This window comes from Agelaius tricolor, unplaced genomic scaffold (assembly GCF_023055355.1).
Source record: "Agelaius tricolor isolate 1412-34295 unplaced genomic scaffold, bAgeTri1.0.p SCAF_20, whole genome shotgun sequence".
Lineage (NCBI taxonomy): Eukaryota > Metazoa > Chordata > Aves > Passeriformes > Icteridae > Agelaius > Agelaius tricolor.
The window spans coordinates 13,707,344-13,715,731 of NW_027269280.1; the positions used below are offsets into that span (position 1 = coordinate 13,707,344).

Here is an 8,388-nt window from a genome sequence, read left to right on the forward strand (position 1 = left end):
ACTGTAGACAGGGACATGGTGCAAGTCAGTTTGTTGGAGGACCATCAGAGACTCATCCTCATTTCTCCTCTCTTTGTTGAGTAGGGTGAACTCAGTCTGATGTGGGAGCTACCCTGTGCCCACAGCTGCTGAGCACAGTCTCATTCACTGCCAGGCTTCAAAGCTCTTCTGCTGTGAAATTTCCTTTCACAGCAGAAACATCCTGTGAGTGGTCCTGTGGTGAAGCAGGAGTAATTCCATTGAGAACAAAAATCAGGGTCATAAATAAAATTCATAAAGCTTTGGCATTTCCCTGGCCCTGTTGAACCACACCAGCACCTGAGTGTGTCCTTCCACACCAAGCCCAGGTTCCAGTCCTCATGCAAACACAGCCCAAGGGTTCTGTTTCCATTTGGTGCAAACCAATTTCACAGTGTTTGGAGCTGCCATTAAACAAAATCATTGATTTCTTTGCCAAGAAACGCACCAGAAGAGATGGAAGGGGGTTGCCTGGCCCTGTTGTTCATGCCCCTCTCTCCTCACTACAGAGCCCAAAGGGTCTGGTACCACAGCAGGTGGAGGTGATGCTGCCTAGGACTGAGCAGGCACTGTAAATGATCATTATCTTCAGTGTGGGCTGAACATGGACCCCCCTGGACCCCCTGAGCCCACGCTGCCCCTGCACAGCCCATCTCCTGCTCCAGGTGAACAAACCAGATTGGCACCGGGGTGTTCCTGGCAGGCACACACTGACACACCCTTGAAACAGGGGGTCTCAATTACCCCCTGTGACAACCATTCTCAGCACATCTCCTGTCCTGCTCAATGCCCCATAGTCTCCTTGCTTATCTGAGCTCCCAGCGTGTAGCTCCTGGCAGCCTCACAAAGGAGGCAAGCCCTGGAGGGAACAGGATGAATATTCATGGTCACTGTGTCTGGAAGGAGACGGGAGGCTCTAAGCACATCCACAGGTGAGTAAGACATTCACCAGAAAATTCAATTCACATTCAGGCTCTTATTCCTCTTACAGCATTAAATATTTAACAACAGAAACTTTCAAGTGTCTTCACAATATAATTACGGTGCCAGGAGGATCAGCTCCACTTGCTAAGCCCAGCTCACTGCTGGGCTCAGCACTGCCAGCAGGAGAGCCTGGATGGTCTCAGTCCCACCTGGGCTTCCTAAGCACCTGCAAGGACAAAGCGAAAAAGGAAACCAAGGGTGTGAACGTTGTAATATGGAGAGAGGCTGCAAGGACAGCACAGATGTCCAGGAAGATTAAAATGCAAGAAAAAATCCCTGTTGCATTAATATAACAAAATCCATGGTGATGGGAAGAGGAGGAATCAGGAAAGAGAATGTGTACCATTTCTCAAGGACTGCAGTTTGGGGAGGGATGCAGGCAGGGCAGTGAGGGAGGAGCTGGACCTGGAGAAGTGCAGGCAATGCCACAGTGCCACCCTTCCAGCCAGGCACAGTCCCACACTGAGGGCACATGAGGAGAGAGGCAGCTTCTTATGCCTTGAAATACAATCCACAGTTGAACACAAACACAAACACACACATAGTGTATTGCTAATTGTCTCTAACATTCCTCAAGGAAAGCTGAGAGCCAGTAGCATATCCACAGTCCATGCAACAAGAGAAAGCATTCAAGGGAGATAGACTCCCAGGAACATTGGTTAGCATCCCAGCAAGAACATAAGAACAAGAGCAGTTACACCCTTGGCTGCTGACAAAAAAGGGAAAAAAAGGTCAAATTCAGTATGTCACTGGGTAACTGAAGAAAAACATGGGGTTTCTTAGTGCAAATTAATGTGTCAAGGCTGAATTTGCAGGGTAACATTCTCCAGTGATATCAGTCCTTGGCAGAAAAGCAGCAAAGCTGATACAGAATTGAATTAATAAAGAATTAAAGGCTAGGAATATTATCAAGGCCAGTCAGAAGAATGTTATGGAACACAGCCCCTGTCCAGAAAATCTGTTCTCATTTGCAGGGGAGAGCACCCATGTGGCTGATAGGATACAGAGCCCAGGCACAATCAGGCTTTACAGATTTGGATTAAAACCAGGTCCAGCCAATGTTGGTAAAGTCCATTTGTAAATATGCTGAGTGCTGGACAGAAATAGCAGATCTCCAAACAGGCAGGGAATTCTCATCAAATAAGAGTGTGATGGAGGGAATTTTGTGAAGGACAGCTCTAAACACTGGAACTGTGGGGAAGGAAGATGGTGACATGGACATGGACATGGACATGGACATGGAGGTGATAGAGATGAAGGTGGGTTGGGGGAGAACAGTTTGCTTGTTAGACAAAATTTGCAGGGTGCCAAGTAATGTCAAGTATGAAGCAGTAAGGGAAGAGGTCCAACTCTGAGCCAGCTGGGTCTGTGTGAGCAACCCACACTTTGATGTAGCTAGGTCATAAGACCCAGCATGAGGACAAAGAGCAGCAGTTGCAGCAAATTCCAGTGCTGCAGCCTCCCAGCCCAGGTACAGCAATACCTCCTCTGTCTCCCAGCCTGCAGAAAACCCTGGACAGGCAGGAGCTTTGCCTTCCCCAAGTCTTCCTGCATTTCCCCATAGTTTGCTGCTCATGGTCTTTGTGTTTCTCTTTCAGGGATCAGCAGGTGAAGTGGAGCTGTTGATTGTGTGAACACATGGCCTGGCTTTGCTCTTTGTTAACCATCCGGCTGAAATCCATGAAATAAAGGCTGCTCAGAGAGAAAATCCTTCTCCCTTGCCCAGACTCGCCTCTTGGCAGCAGCTGCCTTGTTTTGCTCTGGTCTCACCCTTTGACAGCCCTGGTTGCATATTATTGCTTAATTATCATCTCATTACAGAGCCCAGGCACATTTCACATGGCCTGTGCTCTGCCCACATTGCTGGAGGAGCAGATAACAAATGGCTCTGCATGTCTCACTAATCAGACTAAACCCAGGATCACCATTCTGGTAAGAACCCTGCTGATGAATAGGCATGAACTGCAGCTCCTGGGAATCCCAAATGTTTTTCTCTCCCCCTCCTGGAGCTCTGGGCACAGTTAGGCTGTTTCAGGAGGACAACAAGGCATATTTGACATCGAGCAGCCTCTGGGGCACTCAGTAGAATTCACTCTTGACAGACCATCCATGCACAGGGAAACCTGGGCCATCCTTGGAGGAGGACCACAGGTATACAGAGGATCTGGATGTGTGTCTTGCATCAAGTCCACAGAACAAGCACCAAGAACAATTCCAGAGAACATAAAATGCAAACAACCAATACTGAAAATAGTAACAATGGTCAAGAAGAAGAAGAAGAACAACAACAACAGCTTAAACAGAAGCAGCCCCTCACTTCCCACTTTTTCACCCTTTCTCCCAGCCCATTGGTGCTCTCTTCTTCCTGACCTAAGGAGGTTTGCAGGGTGGGAGGTGATTACAGCCACGTGCTTGCCCCTGCAGGATCAAGCCAAGTTCATCCTCGCCACAGTAGTTTATGACTGCAGCACTCTGAAGTGGATAGACTATGGGAATAAAGATTTACAAATGTTTTCACTGAGAAAGTGATCCACATAAAAATACATCAAACTATTGATAGTTCTCCTACAGGAAAAAGCAAGGCTGCTATTGCAAGTAATGTGATTTCTAACACCCAGGCAATGTAAGCAGAAATTGAAATTTTGTATAAATATATATAAAACTTGTATTCATTGATGTGATTGATATTAAACAATAGCAATGCATTTGACAGAGAGATGTCATGATAAAAGACCACAGATATGATAGCTCACAGTAGAATTTTATGTTGCAGTTCAATTTTAAACCCCATCTGTCTCTGCAGATATGACTTCCACGCTGCCTCGTGGTCTCTGAAGGCTGGCCAAGAGCATCCTTGCCACAGGATCAGTTTTCTCAGCTCTGGCATGGAGCAGAGGCACAGGAAACATGTCCATAAAACACATAACGGGCTCTGTGACATGAGGCTGCAGGATCTGAGTTCCCCTGCTGCATGTGCCACTCCACACAGCTCTTCAGCCTATGCTTAACCCCAGAGAAGTGCTCAGGTCTCATTGACACAAAACACCAGGGCTGACAGTGAGCTCTGCAAATGGAATGTACCTTGGGATGCTTGTGGAAGGGTTGACGCAGCTGCTCATGATTGCTGCTGCTCCTCTGGTTTTTGCTCAACAGCAGTAAAAGCTGATTTTTTTTTTTTCCTAATTCAATTTTCATCCCTCAATTCATCACTCAGGGTCAGCTTCCATATAAATGTAGTTGTCTGTCCCCACACAGGCAGCAGCTTGGTGCTGGAGATGTTAGTTCTGCAGCTGAGCTTGCCCATATGCTGTGAAATTGCAGTCAAATAAATGGTCATGGGATCCAAGTGACAAAGAGCAAAGTCTGTGGGAGTAACACCAGCTCCACTGGGCAGGGATGAGTGCAGATCCTGTTACAGAGGAGCCAAGGAGACAAGTCTTCACCCAGCTCTGCTGGAATGGACTTGGACTCTGAGAACCCTGTGAGTCCCTTCCAGCTCAGGTTATTATTTGGTGAAGGATCTCAAGGTGAAGCCATAGGAGGAGCAGCTGAGGAGTGCTTGGTTTGTCCAGCTGGAGAAGAGGGGATCAAGCTCAGACCTCACAGGTATCTGCAGCTCCTCCCGAGGGCAGCTCCAATCTCTGCCCTGGGACAGGGACAGCACCCAGGGAATGGCTGGGGCTGTGCCAGGGCAGCTCAGGCTGAGATCAGGGCAAGGTTCTTCCCCCAGAGGGTGCTGGCACTGCCCAGGCTGCCCAGGGAATGGGCACAGCCCCGAGGCTGCCAGAGCTCCAGGAGCCTTTGGGCAGCACTGCCAGGGATGGACAGGGTGGGATTGTTGGGGGTCTGGGCAGGGACAGGGGTGGGACTCGATCATCCTGTGGGTCCCTCCAGCTCAGGATATTCTGTGATTCTGTGATTCCATTACTCTGCTAAAATCCCTCTCTCAACCACACAGAGCTGAGCAGGGGGTGGCTGTTCCAGCCTCTTCAACTCTGCACCTGATTTGATCCACCTTGTGCCACTCGCTGTGTAGGGCCCCATACAGCACCTTCCCATGTTCAATGCATCCCTGCAATAAGGCAGGAACTGTCAGTGAAGAGAGCACACTGCTTTTCATTTTCAGGTAGCTGATTATATGGGTGGGGCCTCCTCAGCACATGTCACCATGCACTGCTCACTCACTGCCCATCCCATTTTCCCTCCTTTCCTCTGCAGGGGGATGGAGCTGGAAATTGGAGGCACAAAAGGCAAAGATCACAGTTTGAGACAAGAACAATTTACTGGAAACAGCAATGATATAAGGAAAAAAAACCCAGTAACAGCAACAATATTTTTTTAAAAAGTGTCTATTAAAGAGAGAGTGATTCACATGCCAAAATGCTTACCACAGACCCTGAGACAATGAACAAAGGCCAAAGGCTTTCCCCCTCCCATGTTTTTTGACTGGAAGATATTTCCTTCTTCTCAGAAGCCCAAGAGAGTCCTTTGCTCCATCCTGGCAACGACCCAAGGTCATATCAAACAACAGAAGGGTCCTGGCTGAAACCAGGACAGTTTTCAATAAATTTCAGCCCTACTCCAGCTAGAGAGTAAAAAAAGCAAAAAGCAGAGGTCGCTACTGAATGACTCCTGCAGTGTCACTTACAGGGTCACGTCTGTCCTTCCGTGGTGAGTGTTGGTCTGAGAGGTCAGCAGGAGCTCTGCTCCACAGAAAAGCACTGAGGGGATGGAGGAACCACATCCTCTGAGCTCCCAAAGGTCCCAGTGACCTTGTTCCCTCTCCCTGTCTGGAAGGTGGTTGAAAACGGTTAATTTCAGTCCATCTCTGTCACTGACAAGCAAGCAAGGAGAACAGTTCCCCCATTAGCATTCTGCCAGATGCCTTCAGGACAGTTTAATTTACATCTGTATAATCTTTATGATTTAGAAGATTCACAGGGAACTGCCTAAGATTCAGATGTGTCTGGAATGGGAGCTCGACAGTATGGTTTATTTGAAGATCTCTTTGTCAAATCATATTTTGGGTTGGAAGGGACCCTTAGAGGCCACTTGGACCCCCCCCTCCTCTTGCAATGAGCAAGGATATCTTCAGCTAGACCAGGTCACTCAGAGCCCATCTGACCTGGCCTTGGAGGTTTCCAGGGAAGCTTTTGAAAGCTACAAGCATAGAAAGTAACAATCTCAGTGGAAAAAATGGATATGGCCAACTCACCCAGCACAGTCTTCTCAGCAGGTTCACAGGCCCTCCTGCCTTCTGGCCAGGGCGTTGCTGGCTGGACAGTTTAAACATGATTTTATGAGCAATTTGCAGCCTGTGGACTGCTGCAGACTCTTCTCAGTGCTCCCTGAATGCTGACATGGGGAGGACAAGTCCAGCCACACATTTCTTCTCCTCTCACATACCAGTTTGACCTCAGGAGGAAGTGTAGAATATGTGTAGGTGTCATGGAATCATAGAATGGTTTGGCTTGGAAGGGACCTTCCAGATCCCTGCCATGGGCAGGGACACCTCCCCTTGGAGTAACCAACCCCATCCCACCTGGCCTTGGACACTTTCAGGATGGGGCAGCCACGGCTTCTCTTAGCAACCTTTGCCAGGGCTCAAACACTCTTCTAGTAAAGAATTTTCTCCTAATATCAAAAGTAAACCTCTCCTCTGTCAGTGTGAAGCCATTCCCCCTTGTACCATATGTATGTAGATATGGAGAAATATGTATGTAGAAACTGTAGAATATTGTACAACAAATAGAAATGTATGAAGTTTATGGGACTTCAGGGTTTTCTTCTCAAACATTCTTTAATCTCATGGCCCTATGAATTGTAGCAGTTCCAGCCTGGAGTGTCCTGCATTATTTGTAGGTCAGAGTGGAATCCTTTAGGCAGTTGTGCCTCACCTTCTCACCATATCAGAGCTGTGGCTGTCTCTCAGCAACCAGAGGTAAAGGAGAAAATCCTTATCCCAGTCTGGTCAGGCAAACCTGCAAGAGAAGGGAGCATGTGCCATCTCCTGCCATGGGAAGCACCACAACCTAAACACACAGGGGATGAGCCAGAACAGATTGGATCCAGAATATAGAGGCTTCCCCGGCTTCCCCATCTTCCCCAGTCCAGAATGTGCCAGCAGGATTTCAGTGATCTTCCTCACCCACCACACCAATTATCAGCATCTGGTCCCTCCTGCAGCTCCTATTAGAAAACCCAGGTAAAAAAGCAATATTTTAGGGATTTTTTCACTGGTGTCAATGTGCAGGTACAGCTTATCCAGGGGTACCAGGGCAGATCTGAGCCCTTTCAGGGCAGGCAGTTCCCTGGGAGCAGAGGCAGGAGTGTGGATGCACATGGCCTTCTCCATGCTGTGTCCTGCAGCTGGGCTGCTCTGCTCCCTCCTCCTGTTCTTCCCTGCCCTGCACAAAGCCAGTGTGCTCCTGCTCTGGAGGAAGTAAAACAAAGGAGAGAATGGAGCTCTTCATTCATCCATGATGGCTGCAAGGGGAACAAAACCCTTGGCTCAAATTTAGAAAGTTCTTAATGCCAAGAGGAGCTGAGCTCTTGGCACAGCAGAGGCTTTGGACCCAGCCATAGCCGGAGAAAGGGAGTCAGAGCAATGCCTGGAATAAGGGGAGGAGGGGGCACCTGGTAGCACACAGGTGGGGCTGAAGAACGGCCAGCCGCTCTTCCCTGGCCTGCAGGGACCCAGTGATCCATGGCACTTGGCCTCTTTCCTCTGCAGCCACTCGCTGCTGGTTCCAGCCCGGCTGAGAAGAGCTCCCCTCCCCAGCCCAGCAGATATATCTGCTCAGAGAAGTGACTCACCAGGGCCTGCTAAAGAAAATCCATTTTCTACTGAAGCCCAGAGAGCCTGCAAGGAGCCTGTCTGTGGCAGACGAGCTCAGGGAAGAGTTAAAGCACAGCATCAAGCTTTCAGCAGAGACAAAAAGTTGTTCTCCTGCCTTTCTTTTCATTTTTTTTCTCCTCGCTCTTAAAAAAATGCCTCATTTTCACTTCAGTGAAGCTGGAGAGGCAGGAAATAATACAAAGGCTCTTTACAAAGCCTGGCTTCTTTCTTCTGTGGCATCTGTGCTGAAGTGTCTGTGATGGTAACAGCCTCTGCTTTCTCTTCACAGGACTCAGTTTCATCAAATATTCCCTCTCTTGAGGCTGTGCGATGGTGGGATTCCCTCTCCCAGCTCCATTGCTTTTCCAGTCACACTCTGAGCTGCTTACAGAGCTCAGGCAGAGAAAAAGGAAAACCTATACTGTTTGCTGCTCCCAGTGAGAAGAAGGGGCTGTGGCCCCCCTCAGCCTCCCCAGCCCCAAGGAAGCTCTCTCTTGGGCCAGCCAGACACGGGGAGCTTGGTGACAGCACTGTGACCCCCCCATACA

General features: G+C 48.8%; 1 long non-coding RNA gene across 1 annotated transcript; it reads right to left on the minus strand.

Annotated features, from left to right (window-relative positions):
* Nucleotides 1-5,323: 5,323 nt before the first annotated feature.
* On the minus strand, nt 5,324-7,889 carry LOC139598483 (uncharacterized). The gene is made up of 3 exons (XR_011681888.1): nt 7,819-7,889; nt 5,651-6,983; nt 5,324-5,544 (listed from the first exon to the last, which is right to left on the minus strand). It is a non-coding gene; the product is annotated as an uncharacterized lncRNA (long non-coding RNA).
* Between the last annotated feature and the right edge of the window lie 499 nt (nt 7,890-8,388).